The sequence below is a fragment of the Gorilla gorilla genome, chromosome 15, assembly GCF_029281585.2.
Source record: "Gorilla gorilla gorilla isolate KB3781 chromosome 15, NHGRI_mGorGor1-v2.1_pri, whole genome shotgun sequence".
Lineage (NCBI taxonomy): Eukaryota > Metazoa > Chordata > Mammalia > Primates > Hominidae > Gorilla > Gorilla gorilla.
Genome location: NC_073239.2, coordinates 58,029,221 through 58,051,648, shown reverse-complemented (window position 1 = coordinate 58,051,648; position 22,428 = coordinate 58,029,221).

The window sequence follows — 22,428 nt, the reverse complement described above, 5'->3', positions numbered from 1 at the left end:
AATAAACCCGAGTAGAATGGAATGGATTGGAATGGAATGGAATGGAATCAAATGCAATGCAATGGAATGGAATGGAATGGAACGGAATGGACCCGAGTAGAACGGAATGGAATGGAATGGAATGGAATGGAATGGAATGAACCGGAGTAGAACGGAATGGAATGGAATGGAATGGAATGGAATGGAATGGAATGGAATGGAATCGAAAGGAATGGAATGGAATGGAATGGAATGGAATGGAATGGAATGGAATGGAATGGAATGGAATGGAATTTAATCGAATGGAATCGAATGGAATGGAATGGAACGGAATGGAATCGAATGGAAAGGAAAGGAATGGAATGGAATGGAATGGAATGGAATGGAATGGAATGGAATGGAATGGAATGGAATGGAATGGAATGGAATCGAATGGATTGGAATGGAATGGAATGGAATGGAATGGAATGGAATGGAATGGAATGGAATGGAATCAACACAAGTAGAATGGAATGGATTGGAATGCAATGGAATGGAATGGAATGGAATTCAATGGAATAGAATGAAATGGAATGGAATGGAATGGAATGGAATGGAATGGAATGGAATGGAATCGAATGGAATAGAATGGAGTCGAATGGAATGGAGTGGAAGAGAATGGAATCAACTCGAGTAGAACGGAATGGAATGGAACGGAATGGAACGGAACGGAACGGAATGGAACGGAACGGAATGGAATGGAGTGAAATGGAATGGAATCGAATGGAATCGAATGGAACCGAATGGAATGGAATGGAACGGAATGGAATGGAATGGACTGGAATGGAATGGAATCAACCCTAGTAGACTGTAATGGATTGGAATGGAATGGAATGGAATGGAATGGAATGGAATGGAATCGAATGGAATCGAATGGAATCGAATGGAATGGAATGGAATGGAATGGAATGGAATGGAATGGAATGGAATGGAATGGAATGGAATGGAATGGAATAGAATCAACCCGAGTAGAAGGGAATGGAATGGAATGGAATGGAATGGAATGGAATGGAATGGAATGGAATGGAATTCAATGGAATGGAATGGAATGGAATGGAATGGAATGGAATGGAATGGAATGGAATGGAATCGAATGGAATTGAATGGAATCGAATGGAATGGAATGGAATAGAATGTAATCAACCCGAGTAGAACGGAATGGAATGGAATGGAATGGAATGGAATGGAATGGAATGGAATGGAATTGAGTGGAATGGAATGGAATGGAATGGAATGGAATCGAATTGAATGGAATGGAATGGAATGGAATGGAATGGAATCAACCCGAGTAGAACGGAATGGAATGGAATGGAATGGAATGGAATGGAATGGAATGGAATGGAATGGAATTCTATGGAATGGAATGGAATGGAATGGAATCAACCCGAGTAGAACGGAATGGAATGGAATGGAAAGGAATGGAATGGAATGGAATGGAATGGAATGGAATGGAATGGAATGGAATGGAACGGAATGGAATGGAATGGAATGGAATGGAGTGGAATGGAATGGAATGGAATGGAATGGAATGGAATTCAATGGAATAGAATGGAATGGAATGGAATGGAATGGAATCAACCCGAGTAGAAAGGAATGGAACGGAATGAAATGGAATGGAATGGAATGGAATGGAATGGAATGGAATGGAATGGAATGGAATGCAATGAAATGGAATGGAATCGAATGGAATCGAATGGAATGGACTGGAATGAAATGGAATGGAATGGAATGGAATGGAATGGAATGGAATGGAATGGGATGGAATCAACCCGAGTAGAATGGAATGGATTGGAATGGAATGGAATGGAATGGAATGGAATGGAATGGAATCGAATGGAATTGAATGGAATCGAATGGAATGGAATGGAATAGAATGTAATCAACCCGAGTAGAACGGAATGGAATGGAATGGAATGGAATGGAATGGAATGGAATGGAATGGAATGGAATGGAATTGAGTGGAATGGAATGGAATGGAATGGAATGGAATCGAATTGAATGGAATGGAATGGAATGGAATGGAATGGAATCAACACGAGTAGAACGGAATGGAATGGAATGGAATGGAATGGAATGGAATGGAATGGAATGGAATTCTATGGAATGGAATGGAATGGAATAGAATCAACCCGAGTAGAACGGAATGGAATGGAATGGAAAGGAATGGAATGGACTGGAATGGAATGGAATGGAATGGAATGGAATGGAATGGAATGGAATGGAACGGAATGGAATGGAATGGAATGGAATGGAGTGGAATGGAATGGAATGGAATGGAATGGAATGGAATTCAATGGAATAGAATGGAATGGAATGGAATGGAATGGAATCAACCCGAGTAGAAAGGAATGGAACGGAATGAAATGGAATGGAATGGAATGGAATGGAATGGAATGGAATGGAATGGAATGGAATGCAATGAAATGGAATGGAATCGAATGGAATCGAATGGAATGGACTGGAATGAAATGGAATGGAATGGAATGGAATGGAATGGAATGGAATGGAATGGGATGGAATCAACCCGAGTAGAATGGAATGGATTGGAATGGAATGGAATTGAATGGAATCGAATGGAATGGAATGGAATCGAAAGGAATGGAAAGGAATGGAATGGACGCGAGTAGAACGGAATGGAATGGAATGGAATGGAATGGAATGGAATGGAATGGAATGGAATGAACTCTAGTAGAACGGAATGGAATGGAATGGAATGGAATGGAATGGAATGGAATGGAATGGAATGGAATGGAATCAACCCGAGTAGAATGGAATGGATAGGAATGGAATGGAATGGAATGGAATGTAATTCAATAGAATGGAATGGAGGGGAATGGAAAGGAATGGAATGGAATGGAATGGAATGGAATGGAATGGAATCAAATGGAATCGAATGGAATCGAATGGAATGGAGTGGAATAGAGTGGAATCAACCCGAATAGAACGGAACGGAACGGAACGGAACGCAACGGAACGGAACGGAATTTAATGGAGTGAAATGGAATGGAATCAAATGGAGTGGAATGGAAAAGAATGGAATGGAATGGAAGGGAATGGAATGGAATGGAATGGAATGGAATGGAATTGAATGGAATCAACCCGAGTAGAACGGAATGGAATGGAATGGAATGGAATGGAATGGAATGGAATGCATTGGAATGCAATGGAATGGAATGGAATGGAATGGAATACAATGGAATGGAATGGAATGGAATGGAATGGAATTGAATGGAATGGAATCAACCCGAGTAGAACGGAATGGAATGGAATGGAATGGAATGGAATGGAATGGAATTGATTCGAATGGAATGGAATGGAATGGAATGGAATGGAATGGTATCGAAAGGAATGGAATGGAATGGAATGCAATGGAATGGAATGGAATGGAATGGAATGGAATGGAATGGAATGGAATGGAATGGAATCAACCCGAGTAGAATGGAGTGGATTGGAATGGAATGGAATGGAATGGAATGGAATGGAATTCAATGGAATATAATGAAATGGAATGGAATGGAATTGAAAGGAATGGAATGGAATAGAATGGAATCAGATGGAATGGAGTGGAATGGAATGGAATGGAATGGAATGGAATCGAATGGAATGGAATGGAATGGAATGGAATCGAATGGAATGGAATGGAATGGAATCAACCCGAGTAGAACGGAATGGAATGGAATGGAATGGAATGGAATGGAATCGAATGGAATGGAATGGAATGGAATGGAATCGAATGGAATCGAATGGAATGGAATGGAATGGAATGGAATGGAATGGAATGGAATGGAATGGAATGGAATGGAATGGAATCAACCCGAGTAGATTGGAATGGATTGGAATGGAATGGAATGGAATGGAATGGAATTCAATGGAAAAAATGAAATGGAATGGAATGGAATGGAATGGAATGGAATGGAATGCAATAGAATCGAATGGAATGGAATGGAATGGAATGGAATGGAATGGAATGGAATGGAATCGAATGGAATGGAATGGAATGGAATCAACCCGAGAAGATTGGAATGGATTGGAATGGAGTGGAATGGAATGGAATGGAATGGAATTCAATGGAAAAAATGAAATGGAATGGAATGGAATGGAATGGAATGGAATGGAATGGAATCGAATGGAATCGAATGAAATCGAATGGAATGGAGTGGAATAGAATGGAATCAACCCGAGTAGAACGGAATGGAATGGAACGGAACGGAACGGAATGGAACGGAACGGAACGGAACGGAACCGAATGGAATGGAGTGAAATGGAATGGAATCGAATGGAATCGAATGGCACCGAATGGAATGGAAAGAAGGGAATGGAATGGAATGGAATGGAATGGAATGGAATCAACCCGAGTAGAATGGAATGGATTGGAATGGAATGGAATGGAATGGAATGGAATGGAATTCAATAGAATAGAATGGAATGGAATGGAATGGAATGGAATGGAATCGAATGGAATCGAATGGAATCGAATGGAATGGAGTGGAATAGAATGGAATCAACCTGAATAGAACGGAACGGAACGGAACGGAACGGAATGGAATTGAGTGAAATGGAATGGAATCGAATGGAATCGAAAGGAACCGAATGGAATGGAATGGAAGGGAATGGAATGGAATGGAATGGAATGGAATGGAATGGAATCAACCAGAGTAGAATGGAATGGATTGGAATGGAATGGAATGGAATGGAATGGAATGGAATAGAATGGAATGGAATGGAATGGAATGGAATGGAATGGAATGGAATGGAATGGAATGGAATGGAATTCAATGGAATGGAATGGAATGGAATGGAATGGAATGAACCCGAGTTGAACGGAATGGAATGGAATGGGATGGAATGGAATGGAATGGAATGGAATGGAATGGAATGGAATGGAATGGAATTGATTCGAATGGAATGGAATGAAATGGAATGGAATGGAATGGTATCGAAAGGAATGGAATGGAATGGAATGCAATGGAATGGAATGGAATGGAATGGAATGGAATGCAATGGAATGGAATGGAATGGAATGGAATGGAATGGAATGGAATGGAATGGAATGGAATCAACCCGAGTAGAATGGAGTGGATTGGAATGGAATGGAATGGAATGGAATGGAATTCAATGGAATAGAATGAAATGGAATGGAATGGAATAGAATGGAATGGAATGGAATAGAATGGAATCGGATGGAATGGAGTGGAATGGAATGGAATGGAATGGAATGGAATGGAATGGAATGGAATGGAATGGAATGGAATGGAATCAACCCGAGTAGAACGGAATGGAATGGAATGGAATGGAATGGAATGGAATGGAATGGAATGGAATGGAATGGAATTCAATGGAATAGAATGGAATGGAATGGAATAGAATGGAATGGAATGGAATTGAATCGAATGGAATGGAATGGAATGGAATGCAATGGAATGGAATGGAATGGAATCAACCCGAGTAGAACGGAATGGATTGGAATGTAAAGGAATGGAATGGAATGGAATGGAATGAATGGAATGGAATGGAATGGAATGGAATCGAATGGAATCGAATGGAATCGAATGGAATGGAACGGAATGGAATGGAATGGAATGGAATGGAATGGAATGGAATGGAATCGAATGGAATGAAATGGAATGGAATGGAATGGAATGGAATGGAATGGAATGGAGTGGAATGGAATGGAATCAACCCGAGTAGAACGGAATGGAATGGAATGGAATGGAATGGAATGGAATGGAATGGAATGGAATGGAATGGAATGGAATGGAATGGAATTCAAAGGAATATAATGGAATGGAATGGAATGGAATGGATTGGAATGGAATCAACACGAGTAGAACGGAATGGAATGGAATGGAAAGGAATGGAATGGAATGGAATGGAATGGAATGTAATGGAATGTTATGTAATGGAATGGAATCGAATGGAATCGAATGGAATCGAAAGGAATGGAATGGAATGGAATGGAATGGAATGGAACGGAACGGAATGGAATGGAATGGAATGGAATGGAATGGAATGGAATCAACCCGAGTAGAACGGAATGGAATGGAATCGAATGGAATCGAATGGAATGCAATGGAATGGAATGGAATGGAATGGAATCGAATGGAATGGAATGGAATGGAATGGAATCGAATGGAATCGAATGGAATGGAATGGAATGGAATGGAATGGAATGGAATGGAATCGAATGGAATGGAATGGAATGGAATGGAATGGAATGGAATTCTATGGAAAAAATGAAATGGAATGGAATGGAATGGAATGGAATGGAATGGAATGGAATGGAATGGAATGCAATAGAATCGAATGGAATGGAATGGAATGGAATGGAATGGAATGGAATGGAATGGAATGGAATGGAATCGAATGGAATGGAATGGAATGGAATCAACCCGTGAAGATTGGAATGGATTGGAATGGAGTGGAATGGAATGGAATGGAATGGAATTCAATGGAAAAAATGAAATGGAATGGAATGGAATGGAATGGAATGGAATGGAATGAAATCGAATGGAATGGAGTGGAATAGAATGGAATCAACCCGAGTAGAACGGAAAGGAATGGAACGGAACGGAACGGAACGGAACGGAACCGAACGGAACGGAACGGAACCGAATGGAATGGAGTGAAATGGAATGGAATCGAATGGAATCGAATGGCACCGAATGGAATGGAAAGAAGGGAATGGAATGGAATGGAATGGAATGGAATGGAATGGAATGGAATGGAATCAACCCGAGTAGAATGGAATGGATTGGAATGGAATGGAATGGAATGGAAAGGAATTCAATAGAATAGACTGGAATGGAATGGAATGGAATGGAATGGAATCGAATGGAATCGAATGGAATCGAATGGAATGGAGTGGAATAGAATGGAATCAACCTGAATAGAACGGAAGGGGACGGAACGGAACGGAATGGAATTGAGTGAAATGGAATGGAATCGAATGGAATCGAAAGGAACCGAATGGAATGGAATGGAAGGGAATGGAATGGAATGGAATGGAATGGAATGGAATCAACCAGAGTAGAATGGAATGGATTGGAATGGAATGGAATGGAATGGAATGGAATAGAATGGAATGGAATGGAATGGAATGGAATGGAATGGAATGGAATGGAATGGAATGGAATGGAATTCAATGGAAAGGAATGGAATGGAATGGAATGGAATGGAATGAGCCCGAGTTGAACGGAATGGAATGGAATGGGATGGAATGGAATGGAATGGAATGGAATGGAATGGAATGGAATGGAATGGAATTGATTCGAATGGAATGGAATGAAATGGAATGGAATGGAATGGTATCGAAAGGAATGGAATGGAATGGAATGCAATGGAATGGAATGGAATGGAATGGAATGGAATGGAATGGAATGGAATGGAATCAACCCGAGTAGAATGGAGTGGATTGGAATGGAATGGAATGGAATGGAATGGAATGGAATTCAATGGAATAGAATGAAATGGAATGGAATGGAATAGAATGGAATGGAATGGAATAGAATGGAATCGGATGGAATGGAGTGGAATGGAATGGAATGGAATGGAATGGAATGGAACGGAATGGAATCGAATGGAATGGAATGGAATGGAATGGAATGGAATGGAATGGAATGGAATGGAATGGAATGGAATGGAATCAACCCGAGTAGAACTGAATGGAATGGAATGGAATGGAATGGAATGGAATGGAATGGAATGGAATGGAATGGAATGGAATGGAATGGAATGGAATTCAATGGAATAGAATGGAATGGAATGGAATAGAATGGAATGGAATGGAATTGAATCGAATTTAATGGAATGGAATGGAATGCAATGGAATGGAATGGAATGGAATCAACCCGAGAAGAACGGAATGGATTGGAATGGAAAGGAATGGAATGGAATGGAATGGAATGGAATGAATGGAATGGAATGGAATGGAATGGAATCGAATGGAATCGAATGGAATCGAATGGAATGGAACGGAATGGAATGGAATGGAATGGAATGGATTGGAATGGAATGGAATGGAATGGAATCGAATGGAATGGAATGGAATGGAATGGAATGGAATGGAGTGGAATGGAATGGAATCAACCCGAGTAGAACGGAATGGAATGGAATGGAATGGAATGGAATGGAATGGAATGGAATGGAATGGAATGGAATGGAATTCAATGGAATATAATGGAATGGAAGGGAATGGAATGGATTGGAATGGAATCAACACGAGTAGAACGGAATGGAATGGAATGGAAAGGAATGGAATGGAATGGAATGGAATGGAATGTAATGGAATGTTATGTAATGGAATGGAATCGAATGGAATCGAATGGAATCGAATGGAATGGATTGGAATGGAATGGAATCGAATGGAATGGAATGGAATGGAATGGAATGGAATGGAATGGAATCAACCCGAGTAGAACGGAATGGAATGGAATGGAATGGAATGGAATGGAATGGAATGGAATGGAATGGAATGGAATGGAATGGAATGGAATGGAATTCAATGGAATAGAATGGAATGGAATGGAATAGAATGGAATGGAATGGAATTGAATCGAATGGAATGGAATGGAATGGAATGGAATGGAATGGAATGGAATGGAATCAACCCGAGTAGAACGGAATGGATTGGAATGGAAAGGAATGGAATGGAATGGAATGGAATGGAATGGAATGAATGGAATGGAATGGAATGGAATGGAATCGAATGGAATCGAATGGAATCGAATGGAATGGAACGGAATGGAATGGAATGGAATGGAATGGAATGGAATGGAATCGAATGGAATGGAATGGAATGGAATGGAATGGAATGGAATGGAATGGAATGGAATGGAATGGAATGGAATGGAGTGGAATGGAATGGAATCAACCCGAGTAGAACAGAATGGAATGGAATGGAATGGAATGGAATGGAATGGAATGGAATGGAATGGAATTCAATGGAATATAATGGAATGGAATGGAATGGAATGGATTGGAATGGAATCAACACGAGTAGAACAGAATGGAATGGAATGGAAAGGAATGGAATGGAATGGAATGGAATGGAATGTAATGGAATGTTATGTAATGGAATGGAATCGAATGGAATCGAATGGAATCGAATGGAATGGAATGGAATGGAATGGAATGGAATGGAATGGAATGGAATGGAACGGAACGGAACGGAACGGAATGGAATGGAATGGAATGGAATGGAATGGAATTCAATGGAATAGAATGGAATGGAATGAAAAGGAATGGAATCAACCCGAGAAGAATGGAATGGATTGTAATGGAATGGAATGGAATGGAATGGAATGGAATGGAATGGCATGGAATCGAATGGAATGGAATGGAATGGAATGGAATGGAATGGAATGGAATGGAATGGAATGGAATCAACCCGAGTAGATTGGAATGGATTGGAATGGAATGAAATGGAATGGAATGGAATTCAATGGAAAAAATGAAATGGAATGGAATGGAAAGGAATGGAGTGGAATGGAATGGAATTCAATGGAATTGAATGGAATGGAATGGAAGGGAATGGAATCAACCCGAGTAGAATGGAATGGAATGGAATGGAATGGAATGGAATGGAATGGAATGGAATGGAATTCAATGGAATAGAATGGAATGGAATGGAATGGAATGGAATGGAATGAACCCGAGTAGAACGGAATGGAATGGAATGGAATTGAATGGAATGGAATGGAATGGAATGGAACGGAATGGAATGGAATGGAATGGAATGGAATGGAATGGAATCAACCCGAGTAGAATGGAATGGATTGGAATGGAATGGAATGGAATGGAATGGAATTCAATGGAATAGAATGAAATGGAATGGAATGGAATGGAATGGAATGGAATGGAATGGAATGGAATGGAATGGAATTGAATGGAATGGAATGGAATCAACCCGAGTAGAATGGAATGGATTGGAATGGAATGGAATGGAATGGAATGGAATGGAATGGAATGGAATGGAATCAACCCGAGTAGAACGGAATGGAATGGAATGGAATGGAATGCAATTCAAAGAAAAGGAATGGAATGGAACGGAATGGAATGGAATGGAATCAACCCGAGTAGAACGGAATGGAATGGAATGGAATGGAATGGAATGGCATGGAATGGAATGGAATGAAATGGAATGGTATGGAATGGAATGGAATGGAATGGAATGGAATGGAATGGAATCGAATGGAATCGAATGGAACCGAATGGAATGGAATGGAAGGGAATGGAATGGAATGGAATGGAATGGAATGGAATGGAATGGAATGGAATGGAATGGAATCAACCCGAGTAGAATAGAATGGATTGGAATGGAATGGAATGGAATGGAATGGAATGGAATGGAATCGAATGGAATCGAATGGAATCGAATGGAATGGAATGGAGTGGAATGGAATCAACCCGAGTAGAACGGAATGGAATGGAACGGAATGGAATGGAATGGAATTGAATGGAATGGCATGGAATGGAATGGAATGGAATGGAATGGAATGGAATGGAATTCAATGGAATAGAATGGAATGGAATGGAATGGAATGGAATGGAATGGAATCGAATGGAATCGAATGGAATTGAATGGAATGGAATGGAATAGAATGGAATCAACCCGAGTAGAAAGGAATGGAATGGAATGGAATGGAATGGAATGGAATGGAATGGAATGGAATGGAATGGAATGGAATGGAATGGAATGGAATGGAATGCAATGAAATGGAAAGGAATGGAATGGAATCGAATGGAATGGACTGGAATGAAATGGAAAGGAATGGAATGGACTGGAATGGAATGGAATGGAATCAACCCGAGTAGAATGGAATGGATTGGAATGGAATGGAATGGAATCGAATGGAATCAAATGGAACCGAATGGAATGGAATGGAAGGGAATGGAATGGAATGGAATGGAATGGAATGGAATCAACCCGAGTAGAATGGAATGGATTGGAATGGAATGGAATACAATGTAATGGAATGTAATGGAATCGAATGGAATCGAATGGAATCGAATGGAATCGAATGGAATGGAAAGGAATGGAATGGAATGGAATGGAATGGAATGGAATGGAATGGAATGGAATGGAATGGAATCGAATGGAATGGAATGGAATGGAATGGAATGGAATGGAATGGAATGGAATGGAATGGAATGGTATGGAATGGAGTGGAATGGAATGGAATCAACCCGAGTAGAACGGAATGGAATGGAATGGAATGGAATGGAATGGAATGGAATGGAATGGAATGGAAAGGAATTCAATGGAATATAATGGAATGGAATGGAATGGAATGGATTGGAATGGAATCAACACGAGTAGAACGGAATGGAATGGAATGGAAAGGAATGGAATGGAATGGAATGGAATGGAATGTAATGGAATGTTATGTAATGGAATGGAATCGAATGGAATCGAATGGAATCGAATGGAATGGAATGGAATGGAATGGAATGGAATGGAATGGAATGGAACGGAACGGAACGGAACGGAATGGAATGGAATGGAATGGAATGGAATGGAATTCAATGGAATAGAATGGAATGGAATGAAATGGAATGGAATCAACCCGAAAAGAATGGAATGGATTGTAATGGAATGGAATGGAATGGAATGGAATGGAATGGAATGGAATGGAATGGAATCGAATGGAATGGAATGGAATGGAATGGAATGGAATGGAATGGAATGGAATGGAATGGAATGGAATCAACCCGAGTAGAACGGAATGGAATGGAATGGAATGGAATGGAAAGGAATGGAGTGGAATGGAATGGAATTCAATGGAATTGAATGGAATGGAATGGAAGGGAATGGAATCAACCCGAGTAGAATGGAAAGGAATGGAATGGAATGGAATTGAATGGAATGGAATGGAATTCAATGGAATAGAATGGAATGGAATGGAATGGAATGGAATGGAATGAACCCGAGTAGAACGGAATGGAATGGAATGGAATTGAATGGAATGGAATGGAATGGAATGGAACGGAACGGAATGGAATGGAATGGAATGGAATGGAATGGAATGGAATGGAATCAACCCGAGTAGAATGGAATGGATTGGAATGGAATGGAATGGAATGGAATGGAATTCAATGGAATAGAATGAAATGGAATGGAATGGAATGGAATGGAATGGAATGGAATGGAATGGAATGGAATTGAATGGAATGGAATGGAATCAACCCGAGTAGAATGGAATGGATTGGAATGGAATGGAATGGAATGGAATGGAATGGAATGGAATGGAATGGAATGGAATCAACCCGAGTAGAACGGAATGGAATGGAATGGAATGGAATGCAATTCAAAGAAAAGGAATGGAATGGAACGGAATGGAATGGAATGGAATCAACCCGAGTAGAACGGAATGGAATGGAATGGAATGGATTGGAATGGAATGGAATATAATGTAATGGAATGTAATGGAATCGAATGGAATCGAATGGAATGGAATGGAATGGAATGGAATGGAATGGAATGGAATGGAATCAACCCGAGCAGAACGGAATGGAATGGAATGGAATGGAATGGAATGGAATGGAATGGAATGGAATGCAATGAAATGGAATGGAATGGAATGGAAACGAATAGAATGGACTGGAATGGAATGGAATGGAATGGAATGGAATGGAATGGAATGGAATGGAATGGAATCAACCCGAGTAGAATTGAATGGATTGGAATGGAATGGAATGGAATGGAATCGAATGGAATGGAATGGGATCGAATGGAATGGAAAGGAATGGAATGGACGCGAGAAGAACGGAATGGAATGGAATGGAATGGAATGGAATGGAATGGAATGGAATGGAATGGAATGAACCCGAGTAGAACGGAATGGAATGGAATGGAATGGAATGGAATGGAATGGAATGGAATGGAATGGAATGGAATGGAATGGAATGGAATGGAATGGAATGGAATGGAATCAACCCGTTTAGAATGGAATGGATAGGAATGGAATGGAATGGAATGGAATGGAATGTTATTCAATAGAAGAGAATGGAAGGGAATGGAAAGGAATGGAATGGAATGGAATGGAAAGGAATGGAATCGAATGGGATCAACCCGAGTAGAACGGAATGGAATGGAATGGAATGGAATGGAACGGAATGGAATGGAATGGAATGGAATGGAGTGGAGTGGAGTGGAGTGGAATGGAATGGAATGGAATGGAATGGAATGGAATTCAATGGAATAGAATGGAATGGAATGGAATGGAATGGAATCACCTCGAGTAGAAAGGAATGGAATGGAATGGAATGGAATGGAATGGAATGGAATGGAATGGAATGGAATGCAATGCAATGTAATGGAATGGAATGGAATCGAATGGAATGGAATCAACCCGAGTAGAATGGAATGGATTGGAATGGAATGGAATGGAATGGAACGTAATTCAATAGAATAGAATGGAAGGGAATGGAAAGGAATGGAATGGAATGGAATGGAATGGAATGGAATCGAATGGAATCGAATGGGATCGAATGGAATGGAGTGGAATAGAATGGAATCAACCCGAATAGAACGGAACAGAACGGAACGGAACGGAACGGAACGGAACGGAATGGAATGGAGTGAAATGGAATGGAATCAAATGGAATCGAATGGAACCGAATGGAATGGAATGGAAGGGAATGGAATGCAATGGAATGGAATGGAATGGAATGGAATCAACCCGAGTAGAAAGGAATGGACTGGAATGGAATGGAATGGAATGGAATGGAATGGAATGGAATGGAATGGAATCAACCCGAGTTGAACGGAATGGATTGGAATGGAATGAAATGGAATGGAATGGAATTCAATGGAAAAAATGAAATGGAATGGAATGGAATGGAATGGAATGGAATCGAATGGAATCGAATGGAATCGAATGGAATGGAATGGAATGGAATGGAATGGAATCAACCCGAGTAGAACGGAATGGAATGGAATGGAATGGAATGGAATGGAATGGAATGGAATGGAATTCAATGGAATGGAATGGAATGGAATGGAACGGAATGGAATGGAATGGAATGGAATAGAATGGAATTGAATGGAATCGAATGGAATGGAATGGAATAGAATGGAATCAACTCGAGTAGAAAGGAATGGAATGGAATGGAATGGAATGGAATGGAATGGAATGGAATGCAATGAAATGGAATGGAATGGAATGGAATCGAATGGAATGGACTGGAATGAAATGGAATGGAATGGAATGGAATGGAATGGAATGGAATGGAATGCAATGGAATCAACCCGAATAGAATGGAATGGATTGGAATGGAATGGAATGGAATGGAATCGAATGGAATGGAATGGAATCGAATGGAATGGAAAGGAATGGAATGGACGCGAGTAGAACGGAATGGAATGGAATGGAATGGAATGGAATGGAATGGAATGGAATGGAATGGAATGAACCCGAGTAGAACGGAATGGATTGGAATGGAGTGGAATGGAATGGAATGGAATTTAATGGAATGGAATGGAAAGGAATGGAATGGAATGGAATCAACCCGAGTAGAATGGAATGGGTAGGAATGGAATGGAATGGAATGGAATGTAATTCAATAGAACAGAATGGAAGGGAATGGAAAGGAATGGAAAGGAATGGAATGGAATGGAATCGAAGGGAATCGAATGGAATCGAATGGAATGGAGTGGAATAGAATGGAATCAGCCCGAATAGAACGGAACGGAATGGAACGGAACGGAACGGAACAGAATGGAATGGAGTGAAATGGAATGGAATCAAATGGAATCGAATGGAACCGATTGGAATTTAATGGAAGGGAATGGAATGCAATGGAATGGAATGGAATGGAATGGAATCAACCCGAGTAGAATGGAATGGACTGGAATGGAATGGAATGGAATGGAATGGAATGGAATGGAATGGAATGGAATCAACCCGAGTAGAACGGAATGGAATGGAATGGAATGGAATGGAATGGAATGGAATGGAATGGAATGGAATGGAATGGAATCAACCCGAGTAGAATGGAATGGAATGGAATGGAATGGAATGGAATGGAATGGAATGGAATGGAATGGAATGGAATGGAATGGAATGGAAAGGAATGGAATCAACCCGAGTAGATTGGAATGGATTGGAATGGAATGGAAAGGAATGGAATGGAATTCAATGGAAAAAGTGAAATGGAATGGAATGGAATGGAATGGAATGGAATGGAATCGAATGGAATCGAATGGAATGGAATGGAATGGAATGGAATGGAATGGAATCGAATGGAATGGAATGGAATGGAATGGAATTGAATGGAATCGAAAGGAATGGAATGGAATGGAATGGAATGGAATGGAATGGAATGGAATGGAATGGAATGGAATCGAATGGAATCGAATGGAATCGTATGGAATGGAGTGGAATAGAATGGAATCAACCCGAGTAGAACGGAATGGAATGGAACGGAACGGAACGGAACGGAACAGAACGGAACGGAACGGAACCGAATGGAATGGAGTGAAATGGAATGGAATCGAATGGAATCAAATGGCACCGAATGGAATGGAAAGAAGGGAATGGAATGGAATGGAATGGAATGGAATGGAATGGAATCAACCCGAGTAGAATGGAATGGATTGGAATGGAATGGAATGGAGTGGAATGGAATGGAATGGAATGGAATGGAATGGAATGGAATGGAATGGAATGGAATGGAATGGAATGGAATGGAATGGAATCAAACCGAGTTGAACGGAATGGAATGGAATGGAATGGAATGGAATGGAATGGAATGGAATGGAATCAACCCGAGTAGAACGGAATGGAATGGAATGGAATGGAATGGAATGGAATGGAATGGAATTCAATGGAATGGAATTCAATGGAATAGAATGGAATGGAATGGAATGGAATGAACCCGAGTAGAACGGAATGGAATGGAATGGAATTGAATGGAATGGAATGGAATGGAATGGAATGGAATCGAACGGAATCGAATGGAATGGAATGGAATGGAATGGAATGGAATGGAATGGAATCGAATCGAATGGAATCGAATGGAATGGAATGGAATGGAATGGAATGGAATGGAATGGAATGGAATGGAATGGAATGGAATCAACCCGAGTAGATTGGAATGGAATGGAATGGAATGGAATCAACCCGAGTAGATTGGAATGGATTGGAATGGAATGAAATGGAATGGAATGGAATTCAATGGAAAAAATGAAATGGAATGGAATGGAATGGAATGGAATGGAATGGAATGGAATCGAATGGAATCGAATGGAATCGAATGGAATGGAATGGAATGGAATGGAATGGAATGGAATGGAATCAACCCGAGTAGAACGGAATGGAATGGAATGGAATGGAATGGAATGGAATGGAATTGAATGGAATGGAATGGAATGGAATGGAATTCAATGGAATGGAATGGAATGGAATGGAACGGAATGGAATGGAATGGAATGGAATAGAATGGAATTGAATGGAATCGAATGGAATGGAATGGAATAGAATGGAATCAACTCGAGTAGAAAGGAATGGAATGGAATGGAATGGAATGGAATGGAATGGAATGCAATGAAATGGAATGGAATGGAATGGAATCGAATGGAATGGACTGGAATGAAATGGAATGGAATGGAATGGAATGGAATGGAATGGAATGGAATGCAATGGAATCAAACCGAGTAGAATGGAATGGATTGGAATGGAATGGAATGGAATGGAATCGAATGGAATGGAATGGAATCGAATGGAATGCAAAGGAATGGAATGGACGCGAGTAGAACGGAATGGAATGGAATGGAATGGAATGGAATGGAATGGAATGGAATGGAATGAACCCGAGTAGAACGGAATGGAATGGAATGGAATGGAATGGAATGGAATGGAATTTAATGGAATGGAATGGAAAGGAATGGAATGGAATGGAATCAACACGAGTAGAATGGAATGGGTAGGAATGGAATGGAATGGAATGGAATGTAATTCAATAGAACAGAATGGAAGGGAATGGAAAGGAATGGAAAGGAATGGAATGGAATGGAATCGAAGGGAATCGAATGGAATCGAATGGAATGGAGTGGAATAGAATGGAATCAACCCGAATAGAACGGAACGGAACGGAACGGAACGGAACGGAACAGAATGGAATGGAGTGAAACGGAATGGAATCAAATGGAATCGAATGGAACCGAATGGAATTTAATGGAAGGGAATGGAATGCAATGGAATGGAATGGAATGGAATGGAATCAACCCGAGTAGAATGGAATGGACTGGAATGGAATGGAATGGAATGGAATGGAATGGAATGGAATGGAATGGAATCAACCCGAGTAGAATGGAATGGAATGGAATGGAATGGAATGGAATGGAATGGAATGGAATTCAATGGAATGGAATTCAATGGAATAGAATGGAATGGAATGGAATGGAATGGAATGAACCCGAGTAGAACGGAATGGAATGTAATGTAATTGAATGGAATGGAATGGAATGGAATGGAATGGAATCGAATGGAATCGAATGGAATCGAATGGAATGGAATGGAATGGAATGGAATGGAATGGAATGGAATGGAATGGAATGGAATGGAATGGAATTCAATGGACTAGAATGGAATGGAATGGAATGGAATGGAATGGAATGGAATGGAATGGAATCGAATGGAATCGAATGGAATTGAATGGAATGGAATGGAATACAATGGAATCAACCCGAGTAGAAAGGAATGGAATGGAATGGAATGGAATGGAATGGAATGGAATGGAATGGAATGGAATGGAATGGAATGGAATGGAATGGAATGGAATGCAATGAAATGGAAAGGAATGGAATGGAATCGAATGGAATGGACTGGAATGAAATGGAAAGGAATGGAATGCACTGGAATGGAATGGAATGGAATCAACCCGAGTAGAATGGAATGGATTGGAATGGAATGGAATGGAATCGAATGGAATCAAATGGAACCGAATGGAATGGAATGGAAGGGAATGGAATGGAATGGAATGGAATGGAATGGAATGGAATGGAATGAAATCCACCCGAGTAGAATGGAATGGATTGGAATGGAATGGAATATAATGTAATGGAATGGAATGGAATCGAATGGAATGGAATGGAATGGAATGGAATGGAATGGAATCAACCCAAGTAGAACGGAATGGAATGGAATGGAATGGAATGGAATGGAATGGAATGGAATGGAATGCAATGAAATGGAATGGAATGGAATGGAATCGAATAGAATGGACTGGAATGAAATGGAATGGAATGGAATGGAATGGAATGAAATGGAATGGAATGGAATGGAATGGAATGAAATGGAATGGAATGGAATGGAATGGAATGGAATGGAATGGAATGGAATCAACCCGAGTAGAATGGAATGGATTGGAATGGAATGGAATGGAATGGAATGGAATGGAATGGGATCGAATGGAATGGAAAGGAATGGAATGGACGCGAGAAGAACGGAATGGAATGGAATGGAATGGAATGGAATGGAATGGAATGGAATGGAATGGAATGGAATGGAATGGAATGGAATGGAATGAACCCGAGTAGAACGGATTGGAATGGAATGGAATGGAATGGAATGGAATGGAATGGAATGGAATGGAATGGAATGGAATGGAATGGAATGGAATGGAATCAACCCGAGTAGAATGGAATAGATAGGAATGGAATGGAATGGAATGGAATGGAATCAGATAGAAGAGAATGGAAGGGAATGGAAAGGCATGGAATGGAATGGAATGGAAAGGAATGGAATCGAATGGAATCAACCCGAGTAGAACGGAATGGAATGGAATGGAATGGAATGGAATGGAATGGAATGGAATGGAATGGAATGGAATGGAGTGGAGTGGAGTGGAGTGGAATGGAATGGAATGGAATGGAATGGAATGGAATGGAATCAACCCGAGTAGAACGGAATGGAATGGAATGGAATTGAATGGAATGGAATGGAATGGAATGGAATGTAATGGAATCGAATCGAATGGAATGGAATGGAATGGAATGGAATGGAATGGAATGGAATGGAATGGAATGGAATGGAATCAACCCGAGTAGATTGGAATGGATTGGAATGGAATGAAATGGAATGGAATGGAATTCAATGGAAAAAATGAAATGGAATGGAATGGAATGGAATGGAATGGAATGGAATGGAATGGAATCGAATGGAATCGAATGGAATGGAATGGAATGGAATGGAATGGAATGGAATGGAATCAACCCGAGTAGAACGGAATGGAATGGAATGGAATGGAATGGAATGGAATTCAGTGGAATGGAATGGAATGGAATGGAATGGAATGGAATGGAATGGAATGGAATAGAATGGAATTGAATGGAATCGAATGGAATGGAATGGAATAGAATGGAATCAACTCGAGTAGAAAGGAATGGAATGGAATGGAATGGAATGGAATGGAATGGAATGGAATGGAATGGAATGCAATGAAATGGAATGGAATGGAATGGAATCGAATGGAATGGACTGGAATGATATGGAATGGAATGGAATGGAATGGAATGGAATGGAATGGAATGGAATGGAATGCAATGAAATCAACCCGAGTAGAATGGAATGGATTGGAATGGAATGGAATGGAATGGAATCGAATGGAATTGAATGGAATCGAATGGAATGGAAAGGAATGGAATGGACGCGAGTAGAACGGAATGGAATGGAATGGAATGGAATGGAATGGAATGGAACGGAATGGAATGGAATGGAATGGAATGAACCCGAGTAGAACGGAATGGAATGGAATGGAATGCAATGGAATGGAATGGAATTTAATGGAATGGAATGGAAAGGAATGGAATGGAATGGAATCAACCCGAGTAGAATGGAATGGGTAGGAATGGAATGGAATGGAATGGAATGTAATTCAATAGAACAGAATAGAAGGGAATGGAAAGGAATGGAAAGGAATGGAATGGAATGGAATCGAAGGGAATCGAATGGAATCGAATGGAATGGAGTGGAATAGAATGGAATCAACCTGAATAGAACGGAACGGAACGGAACGGAACGGAACGGAACAGAATGGAATGGAGTGAAATGGAATGGAATCAAATGGAATCGAATGGAACCGAATGGAATTTAATGGAAGGGAATGGAATGCAATGGAATGGAATGGAATGGAATGGAATCAACCCAAGTAGAATGGAATGGACTGGAATGGAATGGAATGGAATGGAATGGAATGGAATGGAATCAACCCGAGTAGAACGGAATGGAATGGAATGGAATGGAATGGAATGGAATGGAATGGAATGGAATCAACCCGAGTAGAACGGAAAGGAATGGAATGGAATGGAAAGGAATGGAATGGAATGGAATTCAATGGAATGGAATTCAATGGAATAGAATGGAATGGAATTGAATGGAATGGAATGGAATGAACCCGAGTAGAACGGAATGGAATGGAATGGAATTGAATGGAATGGAATGGAATGGAATGGAATGGAATCGAATGGAATCGAATGGAAACGAATGGAATCGAATGGAATGGAATGGAATGGAATGGAATGGAATGGAATGGAATGGAAAGGAATGGAATCAACCCGAGTAGATTGGAATGGATTGGAATGGAATGGAAAGGAATGGAATGGAATTCAATGGAAAAAATGAAATGGAATGGAATGGAATGGAATGGAATGGAATGGAATGGAATGGAATGGAGTGGAGTGGAGTGGAGTGGAATGGAATGGAATGGAATGGAATGGAATGGAATGGAATCAACCCGAGTAGAACGGAATGGAATGGAATGGAATGGAATGGAATTGAATGGAATGGAATGGAATGGAATGGAATGGAATGGAATCGAATGGAATGGAATGGAATGGAATGGAATGGAATGGAATGGAATGGAATGGAATGGAATGGAATGGAATCAACCCGAGTAGATTGGAATGGATTGGAATGGAATGAAATGGAATGGAATGGAATTCAATGGAAAAAATGATATGGAATGGAATGGAATGGAATGGAATGGAATGGAATGGAATGGAATCGAATGGAATCGAATGGAATGGAATGGAATGGAATGGAATACAATGGAATCAACCCGAGTAGAAAGGAATGGAATGGAATGGAATGGAATGGAATGGAATGGAATGGAATGGAATGGAATGGAATGGAATGGAATGGAATGGAATGCAATGAAATGGAAAGGAATGGAATGGAATCGAATGGAATGGACTGGAATGAAATGGAAAGGAATGGAATGCACTGGAATGGAATGGAATGGAATCAACCCGAGTAGAATGGAATGGATTGGAATGGAATGGAATGGAATCGAATGGAATCAAATGGAACCGAATGGAATGGAATGGAAGGGAATGGAATGGAATGGAATGGAATGGAATGGAATGGAATGAAATCCACCCGAGTAGAATGGAATGGATTGGAATGGAATGGAATATAATGTAATGGAATGGAATGGAATCGAATGGAATGGAATGGAATGGAATGGAATGGAATGGAATCAACCCAAGTAGAACGGAATGGAATGGAATGGAATGGAATGGAATGGAATGGAATGGAATGGAATGGAATGGAATGGAATGGAATGCAATGAAATGGAATGGAATGGAATGGAATCGAATAGAATGGACTGGAATGAAATGGAATGGAATGGAATGGAATGGAATGAAATTGAATGGAATGGAATGGAATGGAATGGAATGGAATGGAATGGAATGAACCCGAGTAGAACGGATTGGAATGGAATGGAATGGAATGGAATGGAATGGAATGGAATGGAATGGAATGGAATGGAATGGAATGGAATGGAATGGAATGGAATCAACCCGAGTAGAATGGAATAGATAGGAATGGAATGGAATGGAATGGAATGGAATCAGATAGAAGAGAATGGAAGGGAATGGAAAGGCATGGAATGGAATGGAATGGAAAGGAATGGAATCGAATGGAATCAACCCGAGTAGAACGGAATGGAATGGAATGGAATGGAATGGAATGGAATGGAATGGAATGGAATGGAATGGAATGGAATGGAATGGAGTGGAGTGGAGTGGAGTGGAATGGAATGGAATGGAATGGAATGGAATGGAATGGAATCAACCCGAGTAGAACGGAATGGAATGGAATGGAATGGAATGGAATTGAATGGAATGGAATGGAATGGAATGGAATGTAATGGAATCGAATCGAATGGAATGGAATGGAATGGAATGGAATGGAATGGAATGGAATGGAATGGAATGGAATGGAATCAACCCGAGTAGATTGGAATGGATTGGAATGGAATGAAATGGAATGGAATGGAATTCAATGGAAAAAATGAAATGGAATGGAATGGAATGGAATGGAATGGAATGGAATGGAATCGAATGGAATCGAATGGAATGGAATGGAATGGAATGGAATGGAATGGAATGGAATCAACCCGAGTAGA